This window comes from Myotis nattereri, assembly GCF_964212035.1.
Source record: "Myotis nattereri genome assembly, chromosome: 9".
NCBI classification, from domain to species: Eukaryota; Metazoa; Chordata; class Mammalia; order Chiroptera; family Vespertilionidae; genus Myotis; species Myotis nattereri.
The window spans coordinates 54,230,179-54,250,283 of NC_138084.1; the positions used below are offsets into that span (position 1 = coordinate 54,230,179).

A 20,105-nucleotide genomic window follows, 5' to 3' on the forward strand; every position below is an offset into this window, starting at 1 on the left:
ATGGCCCTCCACTGCTACCAACCTACTCTCCTGCCTCTATAACAGCTATCCCCCAATAGAGAGTTATTTGAATGTCATGTAGCCCCAGGTGACAGCTAGAGAGGATAAGGAACATGTAAGGGTCACACAGGCAGTGAGGGACAGGCAGATCCAGAGGAGAATCCAGGCTTTCTGGTCCCAAGTCTAGCATTGCTCCCGGACACCAGCCTGCTCTATTTGCTATATTTGCATTGATACCCTGATAGCTGCTAGACACAATCATTGTCTCCCTCTGGGGTTTCTCCAGTGTCACCTCTGGGGGTGGCTCCCCATTTGAGTTATGGGGTTTGTTATTTTTTGCCTGATAATTTACGTCCCCATCACTCTTGAAAGTAGAGGAGGGCATCTCTCAGACCCCTGCTGGTCCTCTCATTTCAGCGTTCCACCAGTTGATTTTTATGTGATCTCTTCGCAAACAGCTCCTGAGCTAGTGAGGCCAACAGAAAATATGCACATCGAGGCAAAGACTCTATGCAAGTCCAACATTTAAAACACAAATAAATGGAAATATTTTCCTCTAGACCAAATTTATAATCTACATAGGAAAGGGAAACAGGAAAGTTGATCTGGTTGCGTTTTCAGTCCTATCACACTCCATAACTTCTTGGTATGTCGCCGTTCAGAGCTTGGTAGGTTGGTTCCCCATTGTACTCAAGACTCCAACTGATTCATATAGAGAATTCATATAATTCATATAAATGCATGCTATGGGTCAGGCATGGTAATGGGTGCTGGGAACATAGTACTGTTTCACATAGACAGGTATTCTGCCCAAGGACATTTTATAGGCTAAGGAATCTGACCTAATCTATCATTTAGTTTCCTTTTAAAAACATTCATTTCTGGAAATCATCTTGACAAATTTTAAATACAGGATTATAGAATTATAGATTTTATGAGACATCAAGGATATATCCATTTAGCCCAGTGCCTTTCTCCCTTTAGCCAATGTGTAAATCCCTTTTACAAGACCTTTGTCAAGTGATCATGTAATCCTACTTTGGACATCTTCAACAACTGGGGATTTGCTATGTCTAAGGTGGTCTATTCTACTTTTAAATAGCAGAAGGAATTAGAATGTTCTTCCCTATGTTGAACCAAAATTGGTTTCCCTAAGACCTGCATGTGTTCTGCCCCCTTGGCACACATAGGTCAAGATAGTTTTGTCTGCTCTGAGTCAGCCGTGGGCTATGTGAGAATGGTTATGATGTTCCCCAAACATTCTCTTCTCCAGACCAGACATCTCCACTTGATTCCACCTTTCTCCATAAACATGGGTTTGAGCTCCTTCTCTAGTCAAATGGCCAACAGAACTACTCCCTCCCACTCTGTGGAAACATAAAAAGAATCTTCACATAAACAATATTATTCTCTTTGAGTTTCCTATGTTATGCTCCAAGATCATGTGATCATAGAGCAAATTTCTCCCACCCCTGCAACATCCCATTACATAAGTCTGTAATAGCTTTGAAATAAGCAGGTAAACTTTATTGTTCACAAACTAGAGCTAATAATATTGAGCTTTCAGGGTTGTTGTATTAAAAGAGATAATGAATGTTGAATTAAGTATTTCAACAATATTAATGGAACATCAATCATGTATTGGACACTGTGCTGGACTCTGGGTAGGATACCATATTGAAGATGATAGAGAATACCTCTAACCTTATAAAGCTTAAAAAGATGGACTATAAGTGTCTTTTCAAGAGTCATACAGTTTGAATTGAAACCCAGGGATCCCCATAACCTAAACTGGAAGCTTAAAATTGATACCCACTGTTATGATCATCATCATGATTAACATAGATACAACCATATCAATATCAATAAAGCCTTTAAGTGTTATAATTTCCTTATGAGAATAGTGCTTTTAGAAACAGAGGGAAAACCATAGTGGTATTTCTTATGAATATTAACCATTATATCACAAATTATCTCATTTCCTCCTCCTAGAAACCCCATATTTCCTGTGAATCAAGGGATTTCATAATAAATGAGCTGAGTTAACTTTTACACAGTAACTTTATTTAAATCTGGATTACTTCCCTAACTTGGTCAAATCAAATGAGAGATTCTCGTGCAGAACAGCAGCTTCATCAAGGAAGGTGCCGGCTTCCTTCTTCCTTCCATCCATCTGTCCACCAAGTCCTTTTCAGCTGTCATTTCATTCAGCACGCTGGGGATGGCAGGATGGGCTCCCAACACCAAGGCGGCTTTCAGTTCTTCCAAAAACGGTGTCTTGACTTCCTTATCATTTCACATCACAATTTTCTCAGCATTTGGTCAAGGAACTGATAAAAGTGGAAGAGTTATTTACTGTAAAACACGTAGTATCTTTGCTCAATTTGAAACCACTGATCTTCCTGTTTCTCTGTTACCGTCAGATAATCCACCATGTTGGGTGGGGTGTGCATGAAACCACCACCTAAGATCTCACCAGGGGAGGGGAATGACCACAGGATGTCATCATCTGTGTCAGAAAAGCGGCAAATGTTCCTGTTTGCATAGCTGAGAAGATGCTCCATGTCCACCTTGCTGCTGAAACTTAAGATCTCTTTCATTAAGCCTCCTCCACTCACCCTATATGCTGACAAGACTTTTTCTTAAAAATATATTTTATTGATTTTTTTACAGAGAGGAAGGGAGAAGGATAGCGTTAGAAACATCAATGAGAGAGAAACATCAATCAGCTTGCCTCCTGCACACCCCCTACTGGGGATGTGCCCGCAACCAAGGTACATGCCCTTGACCAGAATCGAACCTGGGACCCTTCTGTCTGCAGGCCAACTCTCTATCCACTGAGCCAAACTGGTTAGGGCCTGACAAGACTTTTAATACTATCTATGACTTGGTGTATTAATCATAGTGAGATTTACTAGTATAGTGACTAATATTTATTATATACAATTAGCCCAGCATGGTACTTGGTAGGTACTGCCTCTCAGTTGATCCTCACAACAATCTTCTGGGGTAAGCATTATTCTCCTTTTCACATGAGAAAATTGGCTCAGAGAGGGCAAGTGGCTTGCTCATGATAGTTTAATGATCCAAGTGCCAGGCTTAAGGCCCAATCCAGTGCCCATGATCTTTTAACTTCCTTGCCCCACCACCCCGTACACATGAATCCCATCCAGAATAGAGAGCACCACACTCAGGTGGTCCTTCCTGCCCTACTTGCTCACTCCCTTCCACTGTTTGTGTCCTTGTCTATGTCCTTCATAGTATTTAAGCTCCTCTGAGGGAAAGATAATTTATTCATCTTTGTATTTCTTCCCAGAAAAGAGAACACAGTAAGGTCTCAGTAAGTGCATTTCAGGTGAAAACACTTATACAAACCAAAATACAGTGCCATGGCGAAAATTTTTGACTTCTACTTCAAAATCACAGAAAAGCTCCTGTTTTAAAATTAATAATGGATCACATCACTTGTATAGCCAATGTGATAGTATCTATGGAATGACTAAACAGTAAAACTCCCTTTTTACTTTGGCTCCAAATTGTACATCCTTTTGTTGTCCAAAGCCAGAGAGAATAAAATTCTCTCTCAGGGTAATGAGTGCACAGGAGGAAAGCTCTCCCCTTTACAGAAGTTTGGCTTCCTGGGCACAGTTGCAGATTGAGAGGCAGAGTTCCTGGCATTCGTAGTTAAGACTGGGACACCTGAAAGTATTCATTCCAAGTGGAATGGAAGAAAAATGGAACAAATGGGTGTATAGGGATCAGTAAGCTAGGACAGAAAACAGACCAAGTTGGTAATAACACTGTACATTTACAGAGCATTTCCTATGTTTCAGGCACTTACTTACATTATTTGTTTTCATCCTTACGACAGTCTGAGGGGTAGATACATTTTAAAGATGTAGAAAAGAATCTTAGAGAATTTAAGTAACTTGCCCAAGGCCTCACTGGTGATAAAGGTAGAGCTGAGAAAATTGAACCCATGTTTCTCTGACTCCAAAGTCTAAGCTCTTAAACATTAATGCTAATCATTAACTGCATTTGCCTAACCATGTCATCGGTTCCGTGGTAAGCAAGCCTAGAGGTAAAATATCAGAAATACCGCATATTATTTATTGTTTTTTACTTACATATATGTAAAAGCTAAATATATAGTTCTCATCTTATAAGATGAATGTTCTTCTAAATTAATCTTTTAGTTGGCAATATAGGTCTGGGCTAACAACTATCTCTAGATAACATGCAGGGGCATCTGGACTCAGTATCTCCAAACTGACCACTTTATTCAAAAAACTGATATTCAGAGTGGGCAGACCAGATAAGCAGCGGCCGTTACCGCTTGAGCCTGATGAAAATGCTGTTTGTTTCACTTATATTTGTAGAGTGGATTATGGTCTACCAGCCATGTCATATATATTATTTCATTTGCTCCTCTAAGGAAAATTATGAGCTAGGTAAGGTAAATAATATCTCCGTTATACAGATGGGGACATTCACCCAGAATTAGAAACCTAATTCTACTAAACCTACTTCTACTAAATGGTAGAAGTAGGACTCCAGTTCAGGTCCTGAGGATATAAATCCCAAATAAATGAACCTTTTTAATCCTTCAATAGTGCAGATTGAACTATGCTCAAGACTTGACTCTATTACACATCTCCTTTGTCAAATAAGGGAATGAGGATATGTATCTCACAGGACTGTCACACAATAAAGTAATGCAGGGAAAGCTCCTTCAATAAAGCAGTAAACAGAAAATATGCAGATCTTGTCCTCAAGAACTTTGTAGTCTGGACTTAGGAGGTGAGGAGTGAAACACAATTAATAATCAAGTTGCAGTAATAGTGTTATGAAGGAAGAATACAGAGCATTATGCAAGCACTCAGTAGGTTGAGCTAAGCTCCTGTGTGGCTGAGGGAAGGCCTCCCTAGGCAGTGACAGCTAAACTGAGATCTGAAGGATGAGTGTCAATTAACTAGGTGAGGTGGGAGGAATGGGTGTGGGTCATCATTGATGAGGAAGTCTGATGCCTTGAGGAATAAAGAAATGACTGTGTGCCTAGAGTGTAAGGGGCTCCAGGAAAAAAGGTATGAAAGGATGCTGGTATGAAAGTCAAGTTAAAATATTTGAATTTGATCCTAAGGGCAACAGGAAGTGATCAAAGGGCTTTAGGCAGGTGCCCACTTCTCCTTTCAGGATCTAGGATAAGCCACCTTTGCTCCAGCCACCTAATATAGTTTCTGTTCCCTCTATGCAAGAATTAGCCTCCAAATTTTAAAAGTACGTTGAAAACCAGTGTACACATTTCTGGAAAGCTTGTTTATCCATTATTTGAGTTGAGCAAACATTTATCAAGCATCAACCATGTAAATACTGGGTGCTGGGGATACAGAGGTGGCTAAGATAGAGGCCCTGTACATTAAGAGCCCACGGTTTGGGGTACAGGTAGACCAGAAGAATAAATAAGTAATCACAATAAACTAGGATATATTACAAGAGAAGAATTACAGGAAGGGATTAGCTCACAGAGCCTCGGGTTAGGGGAAATTTTTAGAAGAGGCGATTGGCCCCATAGTGTGTGCTCAATACATGTTGAGTGATACATGTTGTAAAAATAACAGTTTAAGCAGAGTCTTTCCCCCACCCCAACTTTATTGAGATGTAACTGACATGTAACAATGTGTGAATATGAACTGTACCATATGTTGATTTGATATACTTATATATTCAAATGATTACCACCATAACATTATTGAGCTGAGTCTTAAAGGATGAGGGGAAGTTTACCAGGGAATGAACAAGATTAAAAATACCATGAAAGTGGTCTTGAGATTAGTTTATCAGAAGTCAACTGAATGGGCTGAAAGGGAGAGATTATAGGTGAGAAGTAAAAACCTGGGGCAGTAACCCCGTGAAAGATGAAGAGGACTTGATATTCACTCAACAGTACTCCTGACTGTACTCAGTTTGCCTGGCACTGAGTTGCACTTGGTGGTACAGTGTCTGGCTTGAATCTCTCCCTGAATGGATGTCTGTTCTCCTTCATACGAGCAGAGACCATCTCCTAAAATCCTTACAGCACTTAAATTCTATGTTCTGTACCCCATGTGCACGTATCAAAAGTCAAGTTGACAACTGGATTCACCGAGCTGCAGTGGGAGTGAGGCGTCCTGAAAAGGGGAAGAAGGAGAAGACTTTCCCTCTACTCTGTACCACAGGCACTCTTCCTCCCATAAGAGAGTAGGCAGATCTCTCTCTCTCTTTCTCTCTCTCTCTCTCTCTCTCTCTCTCTCTCTCTCTCCCCCCCCCCCCCCAACTGGGGATTAAACTCGGTATGTGCCCTGACAAAGAATTGAACCCACCACTTTTTGGTGTACAGGACTATGCTCCAACCAACTGAGCCACATTGGCCAGGACAATAGGCAGATCTTAAACTCAGCCAAACCTGCATGTTATCCGTCCCTTCCAAAGCCTGGTATGTCTTTTTCTTTCTTAGTTGCATCTACTTACCTTAGCTGGAAACCTCAAGATAATACTGGAAGCCAAAGACAAACTATGGGGGAGAAGGGGTCATTTTTTAGGCTACTAAGTGGTAGAACTGGGACTCCAGTTCAGGTTCTGAGGATCTAAATCCCAAATAAATGAACATCTATTCCTTTTAATCCCCTTTCCTCCAGTATCTTCAAAAGAGTTTTTCCTTTCATTCACTCACAGAAAGAAGCAGGTGATCCTAAGATCCAGCAATGCCACTTCTCTAAATCTACTCTAGAGACATATGCACACAAAGAACAATGGATAAACGTATTCTTCCTACAAGAGAGGAAAAATGGAAACAGCCTAAATAAAAACAGTCAATTAATACAACACATGCTAAATAAACCATAGCATATTCATAACACAGGATACTGTGCAACAGCTAAAATTATAAGCATTAATACAGAAAGCACTCCAAGACTGCTTAGTGGGGAAGGCAATTTGAAGAACAGTAATTTGTTAGGTATTATATTATACTAGAGGCCTGGTGCACAAAAATTTGTGCACTCGGGGGGGCAGGGGGTCCCTCAGCCCGGCCTGTGCCCTCTCGCAGTCTGGGACCCCTCGGGAGATAATGACCTGCTGGCTTAGGCCTGCTCCCGGGTGGCAGAGGGCAGGCCCAATCCCTAGGTGCAGCCCCAGGTCGGGCTCAGAGCAGGGCTGATTGGGGAGTTGGGGCGCCACCCCGTCATGCACAGAGCAGGCAAATTGGGAGGTTGTGACGCCACCCTCAGTCACGCTCAGGGTAGGGCCAATTGGGGGGTTGGGGCACCGTCCCCTGTCACACTCAAGGCAGGGTCGATGGGGAGGTTGCAGCGCCACCCCCTGTCACGCACAGAGCAGGGCCAATCCGGGGGTTGGGGCACCGCCTTCTATCACCCACAGAGCAGGGCCGATCAGGGGGTTGGGGAGCTGCCACTCTCACACTCAGGACAGGGCCGATGGGGAGGTTATGGCTCTACCCCGTCACACACAGAGCAGGGCCTGTGGGTGGGGGGGGGGGTGGGGAGCTCCCCCCTATCAGGCACGGAGCAGGGCTGCTCAGGGGGTTGGGGCCCCGCCCCCTGTCACACACAGAGCCACAGGGCGATCAGGGGGTTTTGGCGCTGTCCCCTGTCACGCTGATCCCGGTGCCGGGAGGCATATTACCCTTTTACTATATAGGGTAGAGGCCTGGTACATGGGTGGGGCCGGCTGGTTTGCCCTGAAGGGTGTCCTGGATCAGGGTGGGGGTCCCCACTGGGGTGCCTGGCCAGTCTGGGTGAGGGGCTGAGGGCTGTTTTCAGGCTGAGAGTGACTGAAGTTCCCAACCGCTCCTTTTTTTTTTTTTAATTCTGGGCCAGCTTTACCTTGAGGCTTGGCTCCAGCTCTTAGGCCTCCCACGGCTGAAAGTAGGTTTCTGGCCTTTGCTTACAATGTTGCGAATCTGCTGGCTCAAGTCCGGCAGTATTTGTTACAATGTTTCTTAAACTGCCCGCTCAGAGGCCTGCAGCCGCAGGCGGGGAACGTTGGTTTCCTCCAACGATCCTCTGTCACTGAGGCAAGCAAGCCTCATGTTAGTTTCAAGCTGCCTGGCTGCCAGCCGCCATCTTGGCTGACAGTTAATTTGCATATCTCGCTGATTAGCCAATGAAAAGGGTAGCGGTCGTACACCAATTACCATGTTTCTCATTTATTAGTGTAGCTCACTGATATGAAAAATAACTAATGACAAGAGGACAACCTCGAACAGTAATTTGTTTCCTGTGGCTACATACAGAAGCATTAAATGCATAGAAACTGGTAATAGCAATTACCTCTGACAAGGTGGGAAGTGAACTGGGGCTGGAAATGATGGTCTAAAAGAATCAATCCTGGTACTATTTGGCAAAGTTTATTAAAAACAATGCTGTTCATTTTTATGTTCACAGATGTAAATAAATTAGTAATTTATACTTCCATTTTAAAGGAAGTAGATACTGACCTAGCCAGTTTTGCTCAGTAGGGTCTGAAGGGTCCCGGATTCGATTCCTGACAAGGGCACATACCTCGGTTTACAGGCTCGATCCCTGGTCCTGGTTGGGGTGTGCTCAGGAAGCAACCAATCGATGTCTCTCTCTCACATTGATGTTTCTCTCTCGCTCTGTCTCACCCCTTCCCTTCCACTCTCTCTAAAAATCAATGGAAAAATATCCTTGGGTGAGGAGTAACAAAAAGAGAAAAAAAAGAAGGTACTAATTATTATTTTCTGAATTATTCCATTTTTAAAAAATAAATATATGCATAAAAAGGTTTGAGATAATTTTATATTAAAAGTTCACAGTTGTTTCTACATCGATGGGGCTCTAGTTGTGTTTTCTTTTCCTATTTCTTAATTTTTCTATTAGGAATGAATAATAAGAGAAATTATATTTTAAATAAAATGATATGAGGAAACTGAGCTAGGAATAATGAAAGAGAGAAAGGTAAGAGGAAGAAATGCATAGTGGCAGAGAATAATGTAGAGAAGAGATGTTATTGGGATTTTTTAAAAGAGATTTTTTTTATTTTCCATAGAGTTGAGGGGAAAAATATTTTTGTTCTCAGAGTTTTTTAGGATAATTTCCAAGCCATCAAGTTCCTAACCATAACCAAAGATGATGATTTTATAAGCAAGCCAATATAAACATAGTAAATGTTTATACTTCTATATTAATAACATGACATTGGAACTGCACAAGTTCTTTCACATTGGCTCTATTTTATTTTTCTAAAAAATTTCCATTCGAGTCCCCTTTAAAAATATAACACCTCCACCCCCACTCCATGGCTTTAAATTTCAAGAAAAGGCATGACTAGATGAACAGAGCAACATTTAGGAGTGGACCACGGAGTGCAGGAACGGAGGGAGGAGGGAGGAAGAAAGGTAAGCATTTGGGCAGGAACTGGAGGGGAAGACTTTTTTCAGGACTACTTTAGTGTGTATTCGGGTCATCTGGGGATCTTGTGCAAATGCAGATTTTGATGCAGCACGTCTGGCCGGGACTCCCAGGTGATACCCATTCTGCTGGTCCATGGACAACTTTGAGCAACAGGTCTCAGTCGGGGAATTTGCTCTTCCACTCTGGCCCAACTGCATTTCCCTTTAGAAACCTCTGGCTGTGATAACCTCTTTCTTTCTAATCTAATGTTGCCTTTCCATCAAAATACCAAATAATAGAAACTTTTCAGAAAGTCATTTTACCACATTACAAGGTCTAGTTCAAGGCCCGAGGCATGGAAGTGAGTGAAATGGGAAACAGAATATGGACTGGGCAGGAGCTCCTGAAATACAGATGTTATTGGGTATCTAGGGCGTGGTATTCTGGGAAAAGCCCTGGACTGGTTGTCAGAAGACCTGGTTTCATTAACCAGCTGTGTGCCTTTGTGCCCGTCTTCTCTCTGGTTCTGTTTCCTTTTCTGCCAAATCAAAGAAATGGTCTGCATGGCTTCTGAAATCTTTTCGGCTCAGACACTGGAGGAATCTCTAAGGAGAGCCCGTATCAGCAGGCAGGGAAGGAAAGAATAATGTGCCGCCACACACTTGGCTGCCAAGGGTCGTGAGCACGTGATGTAATGATGGAGGAATTTTCCCTTGTCTGCCCAGACGCAAAAATGTTAGAGTGAGAGACTGGGAAACTTGCCTGGTATGAAATCCTAGTACCACAACTTCCTGGTCTTGGCAATTCGAAGTCTTGGGAATCTGCCCCAGCCCCTGTAAAATAAGGCAGACTGTGTTAACAGGCTCTCTAAGAACCTCAGTGTGGCTCTGGCAGCTTTCAGATGCAAAGGTCCTCAATCCTTGGGGCCACCCCCAGGTTCCACCTCATTCCCTTACACTGATCCGCAGCCAAATTCTGAAGCCTCTTGAGCTTAGGGTCCCAGCCAAATGGCCCTACTGCTTTCCTGTTTGGGAAAGCCTCCAATTCCCGGCCAGAGGCCAAATCCAACTTTCGCAGCAACTCAACTCTTCTCTCAACAGCAACCGCAGGACCCCGAGTCTCCCAGACACTGCAGACTCTATTCAGGCCTGGAGCAGCCAAGCCCAAGGGAATTGGGCAGGGCAGACAGTGACACGTCTCTACATTTATGATAGTCCTGTCCTTAATGTGGGGATCAGCTCCCAGTTTGATAAGCACAGGATGGGCAAGGGACCTGCTACGGTGAGATTACCCAGACTCTGAGGCAATCTCCACCTCACACCTCAACAGATCTGTACTCCTGTGGCTTTTTTAGCAAAGACTCTTAAGTCGTCTAAAAGCATGCCAGCTTCAGGAAGATTCCTGTGGTTTGCCTAAGCCCGTGGTCAGTAAACTGCGGCTCGCGAGCCACATGCAGCTCTTTGGCCCCTTGAGTGTGGCTCCTCCTAAGCCTTAGGAGTACCCTAATTAAGTTAATAACAATGTACCTACCTATATAGTTTAAGTTTAAAAAATTTGGCTCTCAAAAGAAATTTCAATCGTTGTACTGTTGATATTTGGCTCTGTTGACTAATGAGTTTGCCGGCCACTGCGCAAACCAGGAAGAGTAGCCAGACTCCAACCATGTTCCTGAGACTCCTGTCTCCCAGCTGACACTCACTCAGGGCCTGGCCTCCTGACATGCCCACTTGGGATACAGTGACCTGCGGGCGGCAGGCGTTATTTTTCCCTCCACCCCCGGCCTCGGCCGACTGACTGGTGGGGCTGGCTGTACAAAGGCTGCTTTTATAATGTGCTTCCTTGGTATTTTTGGTGTCTGGAAAGGGCCTCCTTTCCTCTCACAGTTCATTAGCAGCATCAGAGCATTTCCCTTTCCTCAACAGAAAGTCTGTTCCCGCCCCTGAGGCCAGGCAGAGGTGGCAGGTGTGGCTACATGCTCCGGAGGTTAACCTCAAACTCAAAACTTAGAGCCCTACATGGTAAGAAGCAACGTGAAATGCAGTGTGAGCTTCCATCTGGGCAGAGTCGGCAAGCAGACACAGGTCCCTGGCAAGCCAGGGGGTTGTTTTCTAGCCTCTGGATCAGGTGAGGGGGCAAGAGAGGGGGGTGGGGAGCCAATGTGTGTTTGACACGTTTGTGAATTGTTCCTACAACAAAGGCTTTTTTGAAAACAACAGAGCGGAGCTTTATATGTTTGAGGGAGAAGCACACAGAAGAACCTATTGTCAGGAGGGAAGATTGCATGAGTAATTGTGCATGAGCTCAGTCTTCCCAGATGAAATGTTAGGCGTATTAAGGGTAATTGTGGACATTCCAATGTTTTCACTTGGGAAGGGGGGAAGGGACTCCTGGGAGGTGAGGAGGCAGGTTGTCTAGCAAGACAAAGAAGGCAGGAATCTGAAAAGCTCTTCCCCCACTTTTCCTTGCTGGGTCCCATTCTTCCTGTAGGAGGTGGTACCTGAATTGAGATACCACCTCCTACAGGAAGCCCTCCTGCCCCTTCCTCCTTCCCCACCTCCCACTTTAGGTGTTACTGTACATATCTTCTGTCTTTTCATTATGTGCTACACTGTGGTGGTACTGAGAGGCTGTAGAACAGTGTGCATGTCTCCGCGGCCAGACTCCAGCAGCTCCTAAGTGTATACCATAACCTTGGCAAACTTGCTTGTCCTCTCTGGGCCTCAGTTTCTTCATCTATAAATGGGAGTAATACCTGCCTTCTAGGGTTGTGGAGAGGATTAAATAGGTTAACACATATAAGGCACATAGAACAGTGCTTGAGCCCTAACCGGTTTGGCTCAGTGAATAGAGTGTTGGCCTGGGGACTGAAGGGTCCCAGGTTCGATTCCGGTCAAGGGCATGTACCTTGGTTGAGGGCACATCCCCAGTGGGGGGTGTGCAGGAGGCAGCTGATCAATGTTTCTCTCTCATCGATGTTTCTAACTCTCTATCCCTCTCCCTTCCTCTCTGTAAAAAATCAATAAAAAAAAAAATTAAACAAACAAACAAAAAAAACAGTGCTTGACATGTAATATCCACCCAATACATATTAGCAATTATTATTTCTATTTGTATCCTCAGTGGTTAGCACAGTTTGTAATATATCATGGATCGGTGGTTTTTCCACCTTCATATGCATCATAATTGCTTGAGGTGAGGAGCTTTAAAAATACATGGGCCTAGGCTCCACTGGTCTCGGAGTGAAATCTGGTCATAGCATTTTGAAAAAATTCCCAGCTGGTTTTATTATGCAGCCAATGTCATAGGTGCTCAGTGAATATTTGTTGAATGAATGAAACAAATGAGTTCAAAATGAACAAACTCAGGTGATCCCATCCTTAGGAATGTCGATGTCATTCTGTCCCCCAGAAAGTTGCCTCTCCCTGGGGCAGGCTTAAAGAGAATAATATGACGGTGAATCTAGTGGAATACAGGACAGAATTATAATTCTAGGAATCTCAACATATTGCAACACTGGAGAAATAAAAACATTTAGCTAGAGCTAATATTAGAGATCAGTGGTATTTCCTCTTGTTCTCCCTTCTGTTTAGGTGGACTTATTGCTCAGAGAGTTGCCATAACAACTCTAGCCAGAAGCTGAACTTTGACCTTTCCTCCAGTTTTAATTTTGATTTGCAACCCAATCTTTCATTTCAGTGGACATAATAAAACATGTAAAGACCTCAAGTAAAGCATTTGTACCACTCTAATATATAATTATGTGCATGATAATAACATAATTGTAATTAACTTCTTTACCTAGTTGGTTTACAAAATTTAAACAGACTGCTGCTTATAGAACACTAGAGGCCCAGTGCACGACATTTGTGTACTGGGCGGGGGGGTTTCCTCAGCCCGGCCTGCGCCCTCTCACAGTCTGGGACCCCTCAGGGGATGTCTGCCTGCTGCTGCGCTTGCCAGCCGTGAGCCTAGCTCAGCCATGGGCAAACTACGGCCCACGGGCCAGATCCGGCCCGTTTGAAATGAATAAAACTAAAAAAAAAAAAAAAGACCGTACCCTTTTATGTAATGATGTTACTTTGAATTTATATTAGTTCACACAAACACTCCATCCATGCTTTTGTTCCGGCCCTCCGGTCCAGTTTAAGAACCCATTGTGGCCCTCGAGTCAAAAAGTTTGCCCACCCTAGCTTGTGGCCTAGCTTCTAGCTGAGTGGCGCTCCCCCATGGGAACGTACTGACCACCAGGGGGCCGCTCCTGCGTTGAGTGTCTATATACCCTGGTGGTCAGTGTAAGTCATAGCTACCGGTCGATTTGCATATTAGGGTTTTATTATATAGGATTATCAGGGACCTCACAATAAAAATGAAATAAAAAAAACTACAGCTAGTGTCCCTACTTTCAAGAAACTTATATATTAATGGAGGAAGTAAAGATAAACAAATATAACAGAAATTTTTGAACAGTGTATGGAAGTATGAAGTGGCCTTTGGAGTCAGCCTTTAAGTCTATTTCTCATTCTCTGTATGACATCAATTAACTCAATTAATCTCCTGAGTTTTGGCTTCCTCATTGACCGAATGTGGATTCTGATACCTCCGTCACAGGATTGTTGTGAGGTTTCAAATCAATAATATATGTAAGTGCCTGGCACTTTGTTATTAAATGAAATTATTTTAATTAAAAAAGAAGCCATATTCCAGCAGCACACTTTGTTGTCAGAAATTTCATTATCAAGAGGAGAGATAATATGGACAAGGAGGAAGCAAATCAAGATGGAGAACTAAGCACAAACATGTGTCTGCCCTTCCACCATAAATCCTTTAAAAGACAAGAAAGATAGCTTTAAAAATTAGTAAGCCCTTAGCAGCACCGGCAAACAAGAGAGGAGGCAGAAGTTATGATAAAAATATGGAAAGCACTTGGGGTCTGACTAACAGAGGACTCAGAGTATTAACACACTCCAAACACTTTTAAGAGAAAATTACTTTAAGGGTAGGAGCAGAGAATTTCCTAGCTCAGAGGAAGCAAACAGAAAAAATAGGAGGGGGTTGTGAAGCAGTCATCAGGGTTATTAATTTTTTTAAAGATGTTTTTATTGCATTTTTTTAAGAAAGAGAGGAAGGGAGAGGGAGAAACATCAATGTGAGAGTGAAACATAAATTGGCTGCCTCCTGCATGCCCCCTACTGGGGATGGAGCCCACAATCTGGGTAAGTGCACTGACCCGGAATCAAATCAGCAAACTTTTGGTTCATGGGACTATGCCCAACCCACTGAGCAACACTGGCCAGGGCAAGGGTTATTCATCTTTAAACTACCCTCTGAACAACAGACCTCTTTCTTCCCTCCAACTTTATGGCACTGTAGGGAATGGAGGGAGTGGGTGGGATAAAACACACTTATCAGTACTGGCAAACAAGAGAGGAGGCAGACGCTATGATAGTTAAGGAAGGAAATTATGTCTGGGGAGGGCACCTGCTGGCATGTAATAGCTTGTGAGAAAAGCAAGCGGGACGTAACCTGTCAACTGTGGCTGCATGGAAGTAAAGGTCTCCTTATTATGGCTTTTGGGGATGGGCGAAGGCCTGAGTGGGGAGGAAAACAGTCCTAAATCTGCTCTCTACCTCCTCCAAGCTACTTTCAGGGAAGTCTGCAGTCAATGTTCCCACTCACAGAGTTCCAAAGGAGCCTGTAAGGGAAATAGATCACTCACAGATGAAATAAAAACTTAAATGAAATAGCTACTAATGAACCTATCCTTCAAACATAGATGTGAATAGAAAACCAAGGATCACCAGATACTTGAGGGAATTCAACAACTCTAAAGAAAAGGTCCAGGATGAACAAACTAAAAATTGATTCTAGAGAAAAGACAGATAAAGGAACATAAAAGAACATGCTAAAAATTCTAAGTAACATCATCCTTAGAAAGTTGCTTGAGAATATTGTAGCAGGCTACTATGAAAAAGGAACAACTACTATGACAAAGGAAAAACAACTAACACAAAGGAAATTAAAAATTATGATATGCCCTGACCGGTTTGGCTCAGTGGATAGAGCGTCGGCCTGTGGACTGAAGGGTCCCAGGTTCAATTACGGTCAAGGGCATGTACTTTGGTTGCAGGCACATCCTCAGTAGGGGGTGTGCAGAAGGCAGCTGATGGATATTTCTCTCTCATTGATATTTCTAAATCTCTATCCCTCTCCCTTCCTCTCTGTAAAAAATCAATAAAATACATTTTAAAAAAATTATGATAGTAAAACTAAGAAAAGCAATAGATGGGATGAATAATAGAATGAATATAACAAAAATTGGGGATGTTATTCAGAAGTAAGTGTGGGGAAATCTCCCTGAATATACAGAAAAGATCAGGAATTGAGAGAAAAATTAAGAGACTGCTGCAGACTGAATTGTGTCCCCACTGCCCACCCCAAATCCATATATGTTGAAGCCCTCACTTCATTGAGACTGTTTCTGAAGATAGGGCCTCTGAAAAGGTGATAAAGAAAGCTTAAATGGGGCTATAAGGTTGAAACCCGAATTCAATAGTGCTGGTCCCCTTATAAGAAGAGAAAGACACAGCAAGAAGGCAGCTGTCTGTAAGCCAGGAAGAGAGCCCTCACTAGAAACTGAGTTGGCCAACACTTTGATCTTATCTCTAAAACTGTGAGAAAATAAATTTCTGTTGTTTGAACCACCCAGTTATGGTATTTTGCTGTGACAACCCAAGCATAATAATATAGAGACACAAAGGGTTTATTCAAAAGTGTCTCCATTCATTCAGAAGAAGTGCCAGGAGAGCACTGAGAATTGTGGAAAAGCGATCCACTAAGAAATAATAAGCCGAAACCAGTTTGGCTCAGTGGATAGAGCGTCGGCCTGCGGACTGAAAGGTCCCAGGTTCGATTCCGGTCAAGGGCATGTACCTGGGTTGCGGGCACATCCCCAGTAGGAGATGTGCAGGAGGCGGCTGATCGATGTTTCTCTCCCATCGATGTTTCTAACTCTCTATCTTTCTCTCCCTTCCTCTCCGTAAAAAATCAATAAAATATATTTTTTTAAAAAAAGGAAATAATAAAAGAAAATTTTCCCCGACCCAAAGAAAAACTCAAGACTTCACAGGACCTGCCACGTGTCAGGCAACGTAAATTTTAAGAAATCCTTACTTAGACACACACTAGGGATATTTCAGAGCCAAAAGGACACAGAGAAAAGCCTAAGAGTAGTCAGAGAAGAAAAACAGTTTACCTACAAGGAAAAAGACGAGATTGGCTTTCAGACTTCTGAAAGGTAACTCTGAATGCTGGGCAGCAATGAAGCAATAACTTCAAATTTTGAAAGAAATTCATTTGGAGCCTAGAATTACTGTTCTCTCATGTGAATGCCAAACTAGCATTCACATGAGAGAGGAAAATGAAGACATTCTCTATTTATCCTTCAGGTTGCCAAAAATGGGTAAAGTTGATCAAACCCAGCACTAGCAAGGTTTCAGGGTGAATGGCACGCTCACCTCCGTGGGAGTGCCCATTGGAAGTATGTATCAAAGGTTATCATGAGCTGTCTGCCCAGGGTGTAGGCAATAAGTGGCTTCACCAACAGAGGATAATTTTAAACAATAACTTGAAAACAGTAATAATAATAAAATCTTCTTGGTCTGCTACTTATTATCACCATGAACAGTGAAAATAAACAATGTCAGTGATAAAATACTACTTCCTGCCAGGGCAACCCATTCCTCCTTTTCCCCCAACCCCTATCCTTGCCTGCTACTGAATCTTCCCAAGCACATTAAAAGACTTATCGCAGAAACTTACAGTACTTACCAGATAGATAAATAACTTACAGAAAGAAATGGGGATATTTGAGTAAGGTTTTTACTTTTTACTAGTTATCTGTGTGTTTTTTAAATTATTGCAAAGAATATATTCACTTATTTATGCTTACTTTCTTGTATAGTTAAAAAAATTTTAATTTGAAAAAAGAAATAACATGGTAGGCACAAGGATTTATCCCAGGAAGTCAGAAAAATGCGGTACAATTACAGCATATAACCATCCCCCCAAATATTTTAGATTATGCTTAGGTACAGTGACTGCATTTTCAAAATTAAAAATCAGAACCCAGTGTCTGCCAAAGGGTTTTTGATGCAACTTCTGAGGAGAGACAGCCTGGGACATCCAATCTGGATGCCAAAATGATGAAATTTCTGGGGCACTCTGATGGCTTATTATTACAAATAGACTATTTGAAACCGGGCCTGTCTATAAATCCCCAAGCCCACTCTGTTTTTGGATCCTGTTGTAATGGAACCCCTCTTGATATTATGTCAGCTTAAAACTTAGCATTCAGTGTATCTTACTCAAACTCCCCCAAGTCCAAGACTTTGCTCCCCCTGAGATCTACGGGGAGCCCTGATGCAGTACTCTGAACTTCACAGTTGCTTCAGCAGCATCCCAAGCACACTGCCTGCCCTTGCCTGAGAGGGTAGCTTTTTTCCTGACTCTCCATCAGCCCTCTGCTTCCCTACTGGCCTCCCCACCCCCAACTTGGTCAGCTGCACCCACCACACAAGCCACTATGCCTCCTCCCACCTTGTGCGGAGCTGAGCCAGCCCTGCCTGGGCCGCTGATACAAATCCTGCTGAGACTAGCACAGACAGTCCCAGGCACAGAGCAAGCTGAGACCATGGAAATGAAATTGCTGTGTACAGAAAGGATAGGGGGTGACAGACCCAGAGAAACAGGAAAGAGTTTGCCAGGAAAACAGGCTGAGTAGAAAAGAGAAGTTGGAGCAGAACTCACAGACCATCTTGGGGTCAGTGAAGGAAGTGGGAGAAAGGTAAGAACTAAATGTACACAGTAGTTTTAGTTCTAAGTGTGAGGAAGGGCGCAAGGTAAATGCATGGATCCATCACTGAGAAAGAGAAAATGAAAGGCTCCTGTGAGCCCCAGAGTGTTCTGCTGGGGAACAGGGAAAGAACATGTGTCAAGAAGACCTGCTCCTCATGTCTAGAAAGTTGTTAACCCCCTGAGCATTACCTGCAAGTTGGAGGTTTTTCTAAACATTAAATGAATTCAGGTGAGTAAAGCTTTCAGGCCAGCATTCAAGAAATCTGAATTTCTTGCCCAGCAGGTGTGAGCACTGACCTATGAACCAGCACTGACCATAGAACCTAGATCACAGTTCGATTCTCGGTCAGGGCACATGTCTGGATTGTGGGTTTGATCCCTAGTAGGGGGTGTGCAGAAGGCAGCAGATCAATGATTCTTATCATTGATGTTTCTATCTCTCTCTCCCTCTCCCTTCCTCAATAAAAATATATTTTAAAACGAAGAAGAAGAAATCTGAATTTCTTTTCCCATCAAAATGTAGACAGTGATGATGGAAACCCCCCTGTAGCCTCTACTACCCACTCTGTCCTCGTGTGAGCACTGGAGACACCAGATAATAGCTAATTGTGATAGCTGACATTTATTGAGGGCTTATTATTTGCAGGCTCTGTTCTAAATCCTTTATAGTACTAGCGTAATCCTCACAACAACCCTGTGAAGTAAACAATATTATTTTTCCTTTACAAATGAGAAAGGTAAGGCTTAATGAATTTAAATAATTTGCCCAAGAGGCATAGCTAATAAAGAGGCAGAACCAGCATGAAAATCCAGCTCTAACTGCAAAACCCATGTTCTCTTTCACTGCACTGTATTCCTTCCCAGTAGTAAGGCAGAAAATAGGAAAAAAGTTAAACAGGCAAAGGCCCTATTAGAGGCATCAATGGAGATGAGGAGGCGGCTCCTATTATCCTGTCTCCCTCTGGGAGAGAGCAGCTGCTGTAGGAGGCTTCTTAAAGAGCTCCCATTTGAGAGTGAGACCCAGGTGGGGGAAAGGCTACTGCTGAGATGAAGTCAGAACCCCCTTCCCACTGCCGGACATGGGTGATGGCTTCCGAGAGCTAACCAATCATATATGCAAACAGTGCAGATAAAACAGTACACAGGGGCATTGCCTCGTGTTATGGAAAGATCTTGCAATAAAGGATGTGGTAATATGTCCAAACAGAAGGGTGATGAATCGGCAGGCAGTCTGAAACAAGCAGAGTCCAAGTTTGTCCATGTGTCTACATTCTGTCCACTCTGCTTCCACATATTTGACCTGGTACTGTGGACACAAAGCCTTGGGAGGAGGAAAAGGGCCTGAAGGAGATGCTGCCTGGGGGAGGTCAAAGCACCAAACAAGTAAAAGAAATTACTACTGCCAATTTAATAATGCCAATAATGTTAGAGATTCTAATTAAGGTTACAGCCATGACCACTGCCTCATTTATTTGCTCACTCGTATATTTATCCAGGGAACATTTACAGAGAGCCTAGTGTGTTCCAGGTCTGCGCTAGGTGCTGGGACACTGTAAGGAGTTCCCAAGTACTTACAGCATAGTCAGGAGACAGTAGAAAGAGGCTCTTCCAACACAATCAGGTAAAAGGTCTGCTATCAGGGAGGGCCTTTCACCTGCAACCACGTGGCTCTCTCTGCAAGGAAGTGATTGGTCGGTGGGGAGTCAGGGAATGCCTCCTACAACGTATAATCCAGCAAGGGCCTTTGAGAAGTAGTCCAGCTCCCTCCTGTATAGAGGACACCATGAACCTGAGTTATAAACTGCAAATTAAGAGTGCATATGGGCCCTGGCTGGTGTGGCT

The 20,105-nt window shown here is 43.2% G+C and overlaps 1 long non-coding RNA gene across 1 annotated transcript in view; it reads right to left on the minus strand.

The window, feature by feature from the left end:
* LOC308525306 overlaps window positions 1-20,105 on the minus strand; it is a 110,708-nt gene that overhangs the window by 6,569 nt on the left and 84,034 nt on the right. The window contains exon 3 of the long non-coding RNA XR_013996456.1: window positions 10,173-10,243. This is a non-coding gene — a long non-coding RNA (uncharacterized lncRNA). The remainder of the gene's footprint in view (window positions 1-10,172; window positions 10,244-20,105) is intronic.